Below are 17,426 nucleotides of genomic sequence, written 5' to 3' on the forward strand. Positions count from 1 at the left end.
ATAAAGTCTTAGGGTACATTAAAAGAGGTATAGGGGCGAGGGGCAAGGACATTATTCTTCCACTATGCAAGGCACTTGTCAGGCCTCACACGGAATACTACGTACAGTTCTGGACATGGATGCTCAGGAAACTAAATTAATAAACAGAATGATGAGAGTCTGTCAAAATTGGGATTATTCACGCTGGAAAAAAGATGGTTAAGGGGCGACCAAATAACTCTGTATAAATACATGAGGGGACAATACAAGGATCTCTCCCATGATCTATTTATACCCAGGACTACGTTGGTATCAAGAGGGCATCCGCTACATCTAGAAGAAAGCAGGTTTCATCACCAACATAGAAGAGGGTTCTTTACTGTAAGAGCAGTTAGACTGTGGAACTCTCTGCCTGAGGATGTGGTGATGGCAAAATCCATAGAGGAGTTTAAGAGGAGACTAGATATCTTTCTAGAGCGCTATGATATTATAGGATCTAGACATTAGGTGACATGGGTTGTTGATCCGGGTCTTGGAGTCAGGTAGGAACTCAAACATTGACCCGGTGATTATTCTTATTGCCACTATGGAACTATGAAGGATTTTTTTCCTCCAAATTAGCTAAATTAGCATCTGCCTCGTTGGGTTTTTTTTTTTTGCCTTCCTCTGGATCAACAGGGGGGGGGGGGGGTCGAAACAGGCTGAACTAGATGGACATTGCCTTCATTCAGCCCAACATACTATTCTGAGGACAATACAATGGTCTCTCCCATGATCTTCTGTTTATACCCAGGACTATGTTGGTATCAAGAGGGCATCCGCTACGTCTAGAAGAAAGCAGGTTTCATCACCAACATAGAAGGGGGTTCTTTACTGTAAGAGCAGTGAGACTGTGGAACTCTCTGCCTGAGGATGTGGTGATGGCAAAATCCATAGAGGAGTTTAAGAGGGGACTAGATATCTTTATAGAGCGCTATGATATTATAGGATCTAGACATTAGGTGACATGGGTTGTTGATCTGGGTCTTGGAGTCAGGTAGGAACTCAAACGTTGACCCAGTGATTATTCTTATTGCCACTATGGAGCCATGAAGGATTTTTTTCCTCCAAATTAGCTAAATTAGCATCTGCCTCGTTGGTTTGTTTTTTTTTTGCCTTCCTCTGGATCAACAAGGCGGGGGGGGGGGGTCGAAACAGGCTGAACTAGATGGACATTGCCTTCATTCAGCCCAATATACTATTCTGAGGACAATACAAGGATCTCTCCTATGATCTGTTTATACCCAGGACTACGATGGTATCAAGAGGGCATCCGCTACGTCTAGAAGAAAGCAGGTTTCATCACCAACATAGAAGGGGGTTCTTTACTGTAAGAGCAGTGAGACTGTGGAACTCTCTGCCTGAGGATGTGGTGATGGCAAAATCCATAGAGGAGTTTAAGAGGGGACCAGATGTCTTTCTAGAGCGCTATGATATTACAGGATCTAGACATTAGGTGACCAGCTCCGGGTCTTGGAGTCAGGTAGGAACTCAAACGTTGACTAGGCTGAACTAGATGGACATTGCCTTCATTCAGCCCACCATATTATACTATGCTACATTTACGTCAATGCACATATAGTGGAAATTCCTTCCCAACCAACTGTAGCAGCCGGATTATAAAAGGTCACTTCCATAGTAAATTGTTCAAGATGAATTGCATATCTCATTTCACAGAAATCTGCCCCGAAATAGGGAGGGGTGATGAATTTTATATGTACAGTAATTACCATAATTTGCTGGGTGTGTCTAGATTGAATTCGGATATACCATGCTGATGAAAGCCTCAGACAAAGCCATGGTATTTACGGAATATGCGTTTCTCCGTCAGGCCTGTTGTGTTTAAATATTTTAAAAGAAAAGCATAATTTCTGCCAATTTATTATGATCATTTATGTGTATAAAGATTGGCGTGCGTTTAATGAGTCTCACAAATGAATGGGGCTTTATACAATGCTTGCTGTTGTGAATCAGCTGAGATCTAAACCCGGCACATCTTAAATTCTAATGAGGACGACCACTTAAATATGTATGTTGTATTCCAATCATAAAGATTTATTAGTCAGAGGGAAATAACTGTCTTCGGGTTTAGTCACATTTAGTATAACTTCCTATGAGCTCGGCTGGATGGGTATTGGCAAAGCAAAGTTGCTGTGGTGAGGTGATTAAAGTTACTAATTCCCTTACACCTCAGTCTTTACAAAATACACAGAAAGGGCACATATATTCTAAACCACATAGGGAGTCTCTGTTTTTAAAAGTGCATATTTTTGGATGAGGCTGTATTCCCACATACAATAACAATCTACAGATACTCCTAGTGCCAGCAACCGACAATTCATAATAAAATATAATCTGTATGTAGCCACATATAAACAAGAGTCAGGATGGGTATCGCTTCTCTTTAGGGAGAGCACCTCTGGGAAATATGCAAATGGGAAGCTGGAACAATACCTCTACAGCGCCACCTATTGGATGGCAGCATTCTTTTAAGTCAATGTAAGACTTTTTAACAAGCTTTGCAATAACAGGAGAGAGTTGTGAGCCAAAGCCAGAATCTTCTCCATCAGGAATTGATAGCCATGTACAGACAGCTGTTTCAGGATGATTGCCCCTCATCATTGTACAGCAGGTTTCTGGCTTGGCTAGTGAGAGGGCTATTTTCACATTTGCCAATTTCCCAGGGGAGCATACATGGTATTGTAAGTCTCTTCACACCTTCTAGTTGCTCTACCTAAGGAGAAACCAGTACCCTTCCTGACCCACTATAGGGCTCACACTAGCCGAGCGGGAAACCTGCTGCACACTGGTGAGGGGCAATCACCCTGAAACAGCTGTCTGTGCATGGTTATCTACTCCTTCTGGACAGGATTCTGGTCTTTGGCTCACAATTCCCAGTCAATGTTGCAAGGCTTCTTAAAAAGTCTGACATTCCTTCCTCGGTCCCTATGTCCCCTTTCTGTTTGTTGTTTACATGTAAGAGTGTGTTATAAGAATGAGTGGGGATTAGAGAAGAGCGAGTATACTCGATAAGGCAAACTACTTGAGCGAGTAGTGCCTTACTCGAGTAGCTGTCCGCTCGTCTCTAAAGATTCGGGGGCCGGCATGGGGCAGGGAGCGGCAGGGGAGAGCGGGGAGGAACAGAGGGGTGATCTCTCTCCCCACCCCACCCCCCGCTACACCCTGCTCACTCCCGCAACTCACCGCTCATCCGCGCCGGCAGCCGAATCTTTAGAGACGAGCGGGTAGGTACTCGAATAAGGCACTACTCGCTCGAGTAGTTTGCCTTATCGAGTATGCTCGCTCATCTCTAGTGGGGATCTAGCGTTTTCAGTTATCCTATATTAGTATTGATATCCTCAACCATATTGTTTGTTATTGATGTTAATGGAAAATCAATTAATAAAAAGTTATTGAACGAAAAAGTCTGACATGCCTCTACGGCATCACCTGTTAGAAGACGGTATTCCTGCAAGTCAATGTCAGACCTTTTAACAGGCCCCATCCATGTCTTCTCACACAGCCAACCAGCCAGCAACCTGTTGAGGGCAAAAACCCTGAAACAGCTGACTGTACGTGGTAATCTGTCCCTTCTGGAGAAGTCTCTGGGTTTGGTATATATCCTCAGTCATTGCTATAAGGCCTGTTAAAAGGTCAGACATTGACTTGCAGGAATGCTGCCTTCCAATAAGTGGTGCTATAGAGGTATTATTCTATCTTCCCATTTGCATATTTCCCAGAGGAGCATGGATGGCCTTATAAGTCTCCTCACATCTTCTAGGTGCTCTCCCTAAGGAGAAACAGTTTCCTTCCTGACCCACATATAAATATGAAAAATGGTAACAGTAATGAGACCAAAAAGAAAAGATGGCAGCACCACGAGGGCATATTATCATACAATAACCCAAAGCAGTAGTTATAGGGAAATAGGAGAAGCAGTAGTGATAGGGAAGTAGAAGTGCTACAGGACATAACAATACTCCACTGGGACAGCAGTCCCCATACACAGTCATGTAGCATGAGTAGTACATACCCATCCAACAAGTCCTCTCGGATGGCACCAACTAAAACAAACATTTTGGTTGGAGCTTTTGTAGCTCAGCAAGCAAATAATGAAGCTGTGGAGTGAAGTGACTTTCTATCAAATTCTACAAATTCTCCCAAATGACAACATTACTGCTCAAATGATTGACGGCAATTAGAGATGAGCGAGCATACTAGCTAAGGCAAATTACTCGAGCGAGCATTGCCTTTTGCGAGTACCTGTCCGCTCATCTCAAAAGAGTCGGGTGCCGGTGGGGGAGAGCTGGGAGGAACGCTCCCCCCCGCTCCACCCTGCTCACTTCCGCAACTCACCGCTCTCCCCTGCCGGCACCCGAATCTTTATCATCAAATCGTGTTCGACCCCGCCCCAGCTTTTGGCTCCTCCCCACTGTGATGTGCCTGTTTTGGCCCCTCCCCTACACGACGCAGCGCGCGTCAGAGAGAGAGAGAGAAAGAGAGAGAGAGAGAGACCTAGAAAAAAGGAAAAAAAATGCTCGGGACCCGGCGTCCCACATACAAAAATTCTCGAGTCTCCCATTGTAGTCAATGGGGTTCATTACTCGAGTAGAGCTCTCGAATTTTAGGAAAAGCTCGACTCGCATAACGCGGACCCGAGCATTTGGGTGCTCGCTCATCTCTAGTCATGACCTATGTTTGGACACTGCGAGAAAAATCAGCCACCGAAAATGGTTAGCGATTTGACGATTTAACGGCGTGATTTTTACATGCACCAGAAAATAGCCCATGTGAAAGAATATATTGGAATCCAATGTCTCACATGGTAGCAATTTTCGGCCGGCGTTTTATCTCAGGTCCATTCACAAGGGCATATATTCAGGCTGTGTCCTGTTCATACATTTCACAGATGTCTTGTGACCCCATAATAAGCTATGAGGCTATTCAGATGGCGATTTTTCATGTGTGTCGCAAAGATGGTATCCAACATGAGTTACAGCTTACGGCTGGATTCACGCTGGCGTATATCGGCCGATATACGCTGCCCCTCTGATGCACTGGTTTACAATGCATCAGTTCACATGGGCGTATTTCCGTTAGAGTCCAGCCAAGATAGTGCATTTCGGCCAAGCACTTTAATGCCGGCGGTGGCTGCCATAGACTCCTATGGAAGCCTATGACAGCTGCTGAAGAAAGGAGGTAGGAGGGAGTTTAGCAGCGTGACTGCTAAATTCCCACCGCCATCCCTGCTCCTCTCCGCCCCTTGCCGGCTGTTTGCAATTGGAGGGGGTAAGACCTGGCGGAGCTAAGCTCATTCAGAATCGCTCAAGCTTTCGCCAGAGTTTGATTGATAGTCGTCCCGTGTAAGTGCGGGCAGCGAGTGAATGGGAATTATTAACCCTTTCCAATCCACTGTCTGACGTCTGAAGACATTATGATTTAAGGCTGTACAGCTCTGATGTTGGAAGACGTCCATCGGGGTTCCCTTAGTGTATATTGCCAGCCTCTCTGCTGTCAAAGCCTATCCAACGTGTCACCTCATGCAGTACTGGCTTTAGCCAGCAGATGGCACCGTTGTGTAACGGCAGAAAAAGAGTAAGCCCCCTAGGAAAACCAGGATACAAATTGGATTGGAAAGGGTTAAATCATTCAGTTTCTGTATGCAGAAACCGAACGACGCGCCGTACCATACAAACAGCAGAATGGAGGTGGGCCGGGAAGAATGTTCCCGGCTGCGTAAAAAAACAGTCGCCGATGTCCTATTATTCCTGGCGTGACGTTTTGGCGCAGCATTACATTAATATGCTCATCTTGTAACTTCAGAACAGTGGAGTTTTATGATCAAACCTTTATCTAAGTTATTTGTTTTGCCACTGGCCGTTAAATCTGATTTTACAGATGTAAATGCGCATTGATACATTACATCATTAACCCCTTAACATCCAAGCATCGTAAATTTGCAGTGCTTGGTTCTGGGCTTTAACCCCTAGCCAATGGTAAAAATATGATGCGGGATTAAAGCTCCTGCTCCTGTAATGTAGCAGAAGCAGGTTGGGTCCTCAGCTGTTAGTCACAGCCGAGGCCCCGGAGAAGAAGGCAGAAGTGGTTTTCAACTGCTTCTGTATTCTCTCTTTTGGACAACATAGTACTCAATGAGTCCTATGTAGAGAATAGAGAAAGTAGAAGTGTCACTTCCACTATGCGACCCAGTGATCAGGTGACCACTGGGTGTCTCCTGCCGCAGTAGAAGTGCAGGGACCTAGCAGACTCACATCAGCTCTGTAAGTGACTGATGTCACTACTGGGTGATGTTTTCTTCTGTAACTTGGGGCTCCTATGGATGCACCAGCTACAGTGAAAAAGTGAGAAAGTAGAAAATAAAATAAGACAATGTGAATGACTCCAATGGTCTTTTATGACATGAGGAGCATAGATGTAAAACAAATTGTTACAAAAATACATACAATATATATATGCTCACCTCTCTTCCGCTGTCAGAGCTCAGCGTTTCTAGCCACTTGGCTCATCGGCACTGTACTGAAGCTCTTCCGGCTGCCCCATTAAAAGCAATGGGCTGCCGGCAACCCCTGCAGTGATTTTCGGGGAAGGGCTTTAAATATAGGGCGTCCCTGAAAATCATCCCTAGCTTGTGTAAAAAAAAATATACATATGTATACTCACCTATCCGCTACTGTCGGTGCTCGGCGCATCTATCTGTTTGGCTCGCTGACACTGTGCTGAAGCTCTTTCAGCAGGCGGAGATTTAAAATCCCCACCTCCTGAAAGGGCTGCGTCTGATTGGCTGAGCGCTCAGCCAATCACAGGCAACGCTCAGCCATTCATTGAATTCAATGGCCAAGCGGCTAGATGTGCTGATTCCTGACAGTGGTGGAGAGGTGAGAACATATATATGTGTATATATATATATATATATATATATATATATATATATAAATAATTTTTTATTTTTTTTTACACAAGCTAGGGATGATTTTCAGGAAAGGGGCAACGGTGGCCCCGTTGAAAGCAAAGGGAGAATATTGCCATCCTTTGCCAAAGCTGTCACAGCTGTGGCAAAGGATTCTTTACTCCCCGCAGGGAGTCCACTTGTCACTAAACACTGTAACAGTGCTGTCACAGTGTTCAGCGATATGGGGATTCCCTATGGGGAATATTTACATGCAGCACGGATCTCCCCGGCGCGCGGATGTCCTATCTTTTGCAAGTGTGCGAATTTGTACACCTGTAAAAGACGAACATGTGAACACATCATTGGAAACAATGGTTTAAATAGACGCGCATTTTTGTGCGCACATACATACGCACGAATACACGCTCGTCTGAACGAGGCCTTAAGGGGTTACTAGCGTACAAAACTAAAGTTTACAGTTATGGATGAAATAAATGCTAAATTCCATGTTAACAAATAAACTGTTTTTCTGTATATTGATCTGAAATTTGGAACAAAAGGTTGGCGCATTGTGAAGGAGAACAATTATCCTGCTGCTATCTTCCTGGTGTAAACAATGCGCCCATGCCAATTACAGGAGACAGAGACGGAGCAATGTTTTGCAAGTGCGGATTAGGTTCCATTAATGAAGAACAGTCTAATGTCAATGCGTTTTGAAGAGAAAATTGGTTGAGTCAGTGCAGATTAGCAAGTAAAATATTCCTGTAAACATAACACCTTTTTTTCCTCCAAAGACATTTGCTATCAGTAATTGCAAATGTAGAGAGAGAAGTAATAGGGTGATTAATCATAGAGTATAGCACGGCGTCTTCCCTGAGTATTATTCCAGAGCGTGGCGATAGGTTGCTGTGTTGTTAGTAGAAATAACCTCAGGGGCAATTCTTAAAACAAGCTAATTATTCATCTTTCTCTAAGAATGTCTAAGAGTCATGAAGCTTCAATGGTACCTCTAGTTTCTTCCTTTACCAACTACTTTATACATACAGGTGTATCGCCTGCCAAATTGTGTTTTACTCATTTAGTTTTTCTGCATTTTATGGATTGGCTATTTTTGGGGGGCAGTTTTAACACATTAACCAAACTGTTAAACAATATACCATGGGTGGACAAAAATATGGAAACACGAAATGCATGCGTTAAGTTACATGGGATTATAAATCATATTTCAATAAGACTGATTTTAAGTGGAGGTGATATGACACGGATGATGCCGGGCAGAAGTCAACATCTGCCCGAGCAACAAGGTTAATTGGTCAGGGGTTTGAGCCATTCATCTCCTGTTACCAGCTGGCTCTCAAAACCACCCAGAGCAGGGCAAGAGGTGAAGTAAGCACAAATTTGGTGGGGAGGCTCTTAGCCCAGCAAAGGTCAAAAGGCAGATCAGTGCTAATGATTAAAATCCCATGCATTTCGTATGGCGTTTCCATATATTTTTGTCCACTCCCTGTATGTCCTAATATTAAAGGGGTATTCTTGGACTTTTTTTTGCTTTTTTTTCCTATTGATGATCGACAGGTCATCAATTATGGATTTGGGGGGGACTCACCACTAGGATCCTTGTCAATCAGCGGATTTCTGTGGTCACTACCACTGCGGTCATCGCAGGAAGCAAAAAGCGCTGACCGTAGAGCAGCGGCACAGGTTGGTATTGCAGGTACGGCTTCTATTGGGCATCAATAGAAAAAATGTAAAAAGTCACAGAATACTGTTTTAAAAGCAAACTGGAAAAAGTAAGCTAGGTCTTGTTTATTCACTCAGCCTTACTTCAACAGGACTCATCCGAATTTCGGAGGTATAAGCATTCCCTCTAGAGTTGAGCGAACGTACTGTGCCGAGCTTGATGCTTGTTCGAGTATTAGCGTACTCGATGGTGCTCGTTATTCGAACGAGCATCAAGCCGTGTTCGACCCCGCCCCAGTTTTTGGCTCCTCCCTGCTGTGACATGCCTGTTTTGGCCCCGCTGTGACGCAGCGCGTGTCATTGGCAAATTTTTTGTCTGGCAGGCAGGAGAGAGAGAGAGAGAGAGAGGGAGGGAGAGGGAGAGGGAGAGGGAGAGAGGGAGAGAGAGAGAGAGAGAGAGAGAGAGAGAGATGAACCTAGGGGAAAAAAAAAAAAAAAAGCTCGGCACCCGGCGTCCCACATACAAAAATGCTTGAGTCTCCCATTGTAGCCAATGGGGTTCGTTACTCGAGTAGAGCTCTCGAAATTTACGAAAAGCTCCACTCGAATAATGTGGACTCGAGCATTTGGGTGCTCGCTCATCTCTAATCCCCTCCTTTCTCAAGCCATTACCTTACCAGAATACAGAGCAGGTATCAACCGGAATTCCATTGAGTGGCGCTACGAGTGGTCCACCACACTTCACTTCTGGTCAAAATGCGCTCTAGTGAACGCCTTTTTGTGTATTCCTTCCAGCGAGTGTGCATTTAATAGAACGCCCTTTCATGCATTCCAGCCAATGTCAATTCCGGATGTGCTACCTTATATACGCAACACAGATGGGAGGGGCCATCAATATAATTGTCTAAGATAGATAAAATAACTAATCAATAGTTTTAGGGTAACAAAAGGATTATCGTTCAGAAAATCGTTCAAACGAGCGAAAGTGAAGGATAATTGTTCGATCCAAAGGCAGCCAAAAACTAAAGAATGAATGAGAAATGTTCGCTTTTCATTCGTCATTCATTAATGCAGGCGTAAAAACCATCGTTGGCTCGGTCACTTATTGTTCAGATTAATCAGCGCTCGTTTAGTTGCTCTCATTTGCTTATACAGGGACTGAATGATTCTCGTTTGAATGAGCCAACAATGTATCTACTTGTCTAAATAGGCTGGATGAGTGCGAATGAGTTAGCGGTGACGTCACGGGCTGGTTCGATTGAGAATCGGCTTAGGTTCCTTAGAGTTGGGTGGAACCACCATATAATCGAAGTTGCAGGTTTCCGGACAGCTGGTGTTCCTGATCCAGATTCTGGGCTTAAACACACGACCGTGCCTGCAGAGCTTTTTGCGGTTGTGAAAGCGTAAAAGCACACGGCTGGCCAAGTTAGCGAATATGGTGCTTTTACTTGAAAGAAGGCCAGTGCAGGAACTATCTTTTGTCCAGAATATGGCGGGGGCTCCCATAGATTCCTATAGGAGCCACCTCTCTGGCCCCTCCCATTGCTGGCAGCCGACAAGGGGTGGAGAGGTGGCGGGAGCTTAGCACACTAGCTCCCGCCCCCTCACCTTACTGAGGGCAGCTAAACTGTCTCCCCCTGCCCAATGGCATTCCGGGCTCGTTGTGGCAGTGACATGGCTGACCGAAGATCATTCCGCTCGTGTGAAAAAGCCCTCAAACTGCAGTCGGCCGGTTGAGTATCTCTCCTTCCTATCACTTCACTGTGTTACAGCTCATTTGCGGCAATTATGTCTCTACAGGTGTTTGTAAAAAATGGGATGAGAAACGCTAAATCTTCTTAATTAGTCATCTACAAAGAACTTTATACACTATTTAATTTAGTCTTTCTGAGATCATAAAATATGCCTGATTTGCCTTCTTTGTAGTCTGCATTTGTAATTAATGCCCTCCTTGGGTATCAGTGAGACTTCTGGATATCATTCATCTATCTAGTTTGGTTACAATATGTTCTTAATTAACTCCTAGGCATAAGAATGTTCTAGTAATACAGAGCTGACATCTGCAGGAGCTCGGCATTATAAAGACCAGTGATCAGCAATTTTTCAAGTTGGAGTGAATGTTGGGTTTAAGGGACTACATAGCATAGACTTACCCATTAACCCTTTCCAATCCACTGTCTGACGTCTGAAGACATTATGATTTAAGGCTGTACAGCTCCGATGTTGGAAGACGTCCGTCGGGGGTTCTCTTACTGTATATGGCCAGCCTCTCTGCTGTCAGAGCCTATCCAAAGTGTCACCTCATGCAGTACTGGCTTTAGCCAGCATATAGCGCCATTGTATAACGCCACAAATAAAGTAAGCCCCCTAGGAAAACCAGGATACAAATTGTTTTTGAAAGGGTTAAGGCTATTATGGGGCTCCTGGAGAGAACAGTTTCATTCCAAGTTGATTCCTATTATCCCCCGTGGTCAGGACGGCAAGACATCCTCTCATGGGTGATTAGAAAAGTGGTGGTGTCAAGCGGGACCTAATTTTTACCTTTGCTACATTGGACATACTATGGACGAATATCCCGGTCTAATAACCTGAGCTTACAGCGTAATAGAGCCCTGCGATACCGATAGTTCAGGTCATTAGACCATGATCAGACTTTGAAAAATCGCAACCATCCAAAACATTGGATTTCAATGTATTCATTCAGCTGAACGTAAAATAATCCTGCCGGGAAAAATAGCACATATGCGACAGTTTTCGGTCGCTGACTTTACACGGGGCGTGAAAAGATAGGTCTTGCCCTATCTTTTGCCAAGATACGCAAGGAGCTGCCATAGACTTCTATGGAGGCTGAAAAAAAGGGAGGGTGAGGGAGTTACCCGGCATACATTGCTGGGAAAAGAAGACAGCTGGCCTGATTCAACCATTATTGCTCATTTTGAGCATTTTACAGCGATCAATGGTTTTCAGCGCTACAGCGTATTTTTCTGCCGATACGCATCAGCTGCCCGTGTGGATGTCTGAATATATGCAGTTAAAGATCAGGTGCAGTAAGTGACACGTTCTACTTTACTCTGTGGGTCAGTACCATTATGACGATACCATGTTTATAGATAAGTCCGTTATTTGAATGTAACATGTAGTCACAAATTTGTATTTAACTCCTTAGTGACACCTTTGATACTGGGCTTTAAACCTGCACATACATCTTTGTAAGGCCGTGGCTTGGCTGAAAACTGACAGCCAGGCTCCTGCTCTAACTGCCGGTCGCAGAGAAACCTTTGATCCGGGCAGTTTAATTAGCTACATGCCGAAATCAACCCTTTGACACCCCACATCTTCAAGTCCAGTTCTAAGACTAATAGATAGTGTAAAAAAAGTTCAATAAAGTTTAATTTTAAAAAAAAGAAAACACATTTTTTCACACAACACCCCTCCTAAAATGGATAAAATATAGAGATGAGCGAGCACCAAAATGCTCGGGTGCTCGTTACTCAGGACGAAATTTTCGCGATGCTCGAGGGTTCGTTTCGAGTAACGAACCCCATTGAAGTCAATGGGCGACTCGAGCATTTTTGTATATCGCCGATGCTCGCTAAGATTTCCATTTGTGAAAATCTGGGCAATTGAAGAAAGTGATGGGAACGACACAGAAACGGATAGGGCAGGGGAGGGGCTACATGTTGGGCTGCATCTCAAGTTCCCAGGTCCCACTATTAAGCCACAATAGCCGCAAGAGTGGCCCCCCCCTCCCAACAACTTTTACTTCTGAAAAGCCCTCATTAGCAATGCATACCTTAGCTAAGCACCACACTACCTCCAACAAAGCACAATCACTGCCTGCATGACACTCCGCTGCCACTTCTCCTGGGTTACATGCTGCCCCCCCCCCCCGCACGACCCAGTGTCCACAGCGCACACCAAAGTGTCCCTGCGCAGCCTTCAGCTGCCCTCATGCCACACCACCCTCATGTCTATTTATAAGTGCGTCTGCCATGAGGAGGAACCGCAGGCACACACTGCAGAGGATTGGCACGGCTAGGCAGCGACCCTCTTTAAAAGGGGCGGGGCGATAGCCCACAATGCTGTACAGAAGCAATGAGAAATATAGTTCTGTGCCACCGCCATCAGGAGCTGCACACGTGGGCATAGCAATGGGGAACCTATGTGCCACACACTATTCATTCTGTCAAGGTGTCTGCATGTCCCAGTCAGACGGCGGTTTTTTATAAATAGTCACAGGCAGGTACAACTCCGCAAGGGGAATTCCGTGTGCACCCACAGCATGGGTGGCTCCCTGGAACCCACCGGCTGTACATAAATGTATCCCATTACAGTGCCCTGGACAGCAGAGCTAACGTCAGATTAAATGCAGGTGGGCTTCGGCCCACACTGCATGCCCCAACCTGACCGGGGTTTTTAATTCATAGACACAGGCAGGTACAACTCCCTATTGTGAAGTCCCTGTGGACCGACAGCATGGGTGGCTCCCTGGAACCCACTGACGGTACATAAATATATCTCATTGCAGTGCCCAGCACAGCTGAGGTAATGTCATGTTTAATGCAGGTGGGCTTCGGCTGGGGTTCTTTAGAAGTGGACACATGCAGTTACAACTCCGTGTGGACCGATAGCATAGGTGGCTCCCTGGAACCCACCGGCGGTACATAAATATATCCCATTGCCATTGGCAGCACCATGATAGAATTTTTCTCCGAGAGGTCCTGTTCCTGGCTAGGAAGGTAATTGCGCTGAGGTGGATGGACCCAAGGGGCCCTACCCTGGCGGTGTGGAGAAAGATCACTAACACAACCATTCCCTTCAACAACTTAGTCTATAAGGCTCGCAAATGCCCAGAAAAATTCCAGAAGGTAAGGGGTCGATGGTGTGATTCCTCGCTCACCTTGTTGCCTCCGCGACTGCTCTCCTCGGTTATATCAACTCTGCGAAGGGGACCTCAGTAATCAGCAGATGCTGGAGACGGGCGAGGGGATCCGGGACCTACTTTGTCATGTCAGATCACAGCGACAGGTGGGCAATTACCTGGATGGTCTAGTATTGCCTCTGTTATTACATGCCCATTATCTGCATAGGTTTTCTCTGCATCTCTCCTTCCATCCTTCCTCCCTTTCTCGCACCCCTGGAGTACACTGCAAGGGCTATACACTATAACGACAAGGGGAAACTTTCCCCATTCTCTTCCCTTCCCCCACCTCTTCTCCTCCCTTGTACTCTTTGTTCTCTTTGGGATTCTAATATCCATATGTGATTTTGTAGAATGAAAGATTTGGCATGCTGTTAATTTTCAATAAAACAAGTTAAAAAAATATATATATATCCCATTGCATTGCCCATCACAGCTGAGGTAATGTCATGTTTAATGCAGGTGGGCTTCGGCCCACACTGCATGCCCCAGTCAGACTGGGGTTCTTTAGAAGTGGACACATGCAGTTACAACTCCGTGTGGACCGACAGCATGGGTGGCTCCCAGGAAGCCACCGGCGGTACATAAATATATCCCATTGCAGTGCCCAGCACAGCTGATGTAACGTCAGCTTTAATGCAGGTGGGCAAAAAATTAATTGGATTACACTGTAGGCGAGGGCCCAAAAAAATTGGTGTACCAACAGTACTAATGTACCTCAGAAAAATTGCCCATGCCCAACCAAGAGGGCAGGTGAAACCCATTAATCGCTTTGGTTAATGTGGCTTAATTGGTAACTAGGCCTGGAGGCAGCCCAGTTAAAATAAAAATTGGTTCAGGTGCAAGTTTCAACGCTTTAATGAGCATTGAAACGTATAAAAATTGTTTACAAAAATTATATGACTGAGCCTTGTGGGCCTTAGAAAAATTGCCCATTCGGCGTGATTACGTGAGGTTTCAGGAGGAGGAGCAGGAGGAGGAGGATGAATAGAATACACAGATTGATGAAGCTAAAAGGTCCACGTTTTTTATGGTGATAGAGAACAATGCTTCCATCCGCGGGTGCAGCCTACGTATTGTTTAGGTATCGCTGCTGTCCGCTGGTGGAGAAGAGAAGTCTGGGGAAATCCAGGCTTTGTTCATCTTGATGAGTGTAAGCCTGTCGGCACTGTCGGTTGACAGGCGGGTACGCTTATCTGTGATGATTCCCCCAGCCGCACTAAACACCCTCTCTGACAAGACGCTAGCCGCAGGACAAGCAAGCACCTCCAGGGCATACAGCGCGAGTTCAGGCCACGTGTCTAGCTTCGACACCCAGTAGTTGTAGGGGGCAGAGGCGTCACGGAGGACGGTCGTGCGATCGGCTACGTACTCCCTCACCATCCTTTTACAGTGCTCCCGCCGACTCAGCCTGGACTGGGGAGCGGTGACACAGTCTTGCTGGGGAGCTAGAAAGCTGTCAAAGGCCTTAGAGAGTGTTCCCCTGCCTGTGCTGTACATGCTGCCTGATCTCCGCGCCTCCCCTGCTACCTGGCCCTTGGAACTGCGCCTTCGGCCACTAGCGCTGTCGGATGGGAATTTTACCATCAGTTTGTCCGCCAGGGTCCTGTGGTATAGCATCACTCTCGAACCCCTTTCCTCTTCGGGTATGAGAGTGGAAAGGTTCTCCTTATACCGTGGGTCGAGCAGTGTGTACACCCAGTAATCCGTAGTGGCCAGAATGCGTGTAACGCGAGGGTCACGAGAAAGGCATCCTAACATGAAGTCAGCCATGTGTGCCAGGGTACCAGTACGCAACACATGGCTGTCCTCACCAGGAAGATCACTTTCAGGATCCTCGTCCTCAGGCCATACACGCTGAAAGGATGACAGGCAAGCAGCATGGGTACCCTCAGCAGTGGGCCAAGCTGTCTCTTCCCCCTCCTCCTCATCCTCCTCATGCTCCTCCTCCTCCTCCTCAACGCGCTGAGATAGACAGGAGGGTGCTCTGACTATCCAGCGACATACTGTCTTCCCCCGCCTCTGTTTCCGAGCGCAAAGCATCTGCCTTTATGCTTTGCAGGGAACTTCTCAAGAGGCATAGCAGAGGAATGGTGACGCTAATGATTGCAGCATCGCCGCTCACCATCTGTGTAGACTCCTCAAAGTTTCCAAGGACCTGGCAGATGTCTGCCAACCAGACTCACTCTTCTGTAAAGAATTGAGGAGGCTGACTCCCACTGCGCCGCCCATGTTGGAGTTGGTATTCCACTATAGCTCTACGCTGCTCATAGAGCCTGGCCAACATGTGGAGCGTAGAGTTCCACCGTGTGGGCACGTCGCACAGCAGTCGGTGCACTGGCAGATGAAACCGATGTTGCAGGGTGCGCAGGGTGGCAGCGTCCGTGTGGAACTTGCGGAAATGTGCGCAGAGGCGGCGCACCTTTCCGAGCAGGTCTGACAAGCGTGAGTAGCTTTTCAGAAAGCGCTGAACCACCAAATTAAAGACGTGGGCCAGGCATGGCACATGTGTGAGGCTGCCGAGCTGCAGAGCCGCCACCAGGTTACGGCCGTTGTCACACACGACCATGCCCGGTTGGAGGCTCAGCGGCGCAAGCCAGCGGTCGGTCTGCTCTGTCAGACCCTGCAGCAGTTCGTGGGCCGTGTGCCTCTTCTCTCCTAAGCTGAGTAGTTTCAGCACGGCCTGCTGACGCTTGCCCACCGCTATGCTGCCACACCGCGCGACACCGACTGCTGGCGACGTGCTGCTGCTGACACATCTTGATTGCGAGACAGAGGTTGCGTAGGAGGAGGAGGAGGGTGGTTTAGTGGAGGAAGCATACACCGCCGCAGATACCACCACCAAGCTGGGGCCCGCAATTCTGGGGGTGGGTAGGACGTGAGCGGTCCCAGGCTCTGACTCTGTCCCAGCCTCCACTAAATTCACCCTATGTGCCGTCAGGGAGATATAGTGGCCCTGCCTGCCTGTGCTTGTCCACGTGTCCGTTGTTAAGTGAACCTTGGCAGTAACCGCGTTGGTGAGGGCGCGTACAATGTTGCGGGAGACGTGGTTGTGCAGGGCTGGGACGGCACATCGGGAAAAGTAGTGGCGACTGGGAACTGAGTAGCGCGGGGCCGCCGCCGCCATCATACCTTTGAAAGCCTCCGTTTCCACAACCCTATACGGCAGCATCTCCAGGCTGATAAATTTGGCTATGTGCACGTTTAACGCTTGAGCGTGCGGGTGCGTGGCGGCGTACTTGCGCTTGTGCTCCAACACTTGCGCTAGCGGCGGCTGGACGGTGCGCTGAGAGACATTGCTGGATGGGGCCGAGGTCAGCGGAGTTGAGGGTGTGGGTGCAGGCCAGGAGACGGTAGTGCCTGTGTCCTCAGAGGGGGGTTGGATCTCAGTGGCAGGTTGGGGCACAGGGGGAGAGGCAGCGGTGCAAACCGGAGGCGGTGAACGGCCTTCGTCCCACCTCGTGGGGTGCTTGGCCATCATATGTCTGCGCATGCTGGTGGTGGTGGCTCCCCGGCTGATCTTGGCGCGACAAAGGTTGCACACCACTGTTCGTCGGTTGTCTGCACTCTCAGTGAAAAACTGCCAGACCTTTGAGCACCTCGGCCTCTGCAGGGTGGCATGGCGCGAGGGGGCGCTTTGGGAAACAGTTGGTGGATTATTCAGTCTGGCCCTGCCTCTACCCCTGGCCACCGCACTGCCTCTTCCAACCTGCCCTGCTTCTGCACTTGCCTCCCCCTCTGAAGATCTGTCATCAGTAGGCGTAGCAAACCAGGTGGGGTCAGTCACCTCATCGTCCTGCTGCTCTTCCTCCGAATCCTCTGTGCGCTCCTCCCTCGGACTTACTCCAATTACTACTACCTGAGTGATTGACAACTGTGTCTCATCGTCATCGTCCT

This window comes from Eleutherodactylus coqui, chromosome 7 (genome assembly GCF_035609145.1).
Source record: "Eleutherodactylus coqui strain aEleCoq1 chromosome 7, aEleCoq1.hap1, whole genome shotgun sequence".
NCBI classification, from domain to species: Eukaryota; Metazoa; Chordata; class Amphibia; order Anura; family Eleutherodactylidae; genus Eleutherodactylus; species Eleutherodactylus coqui.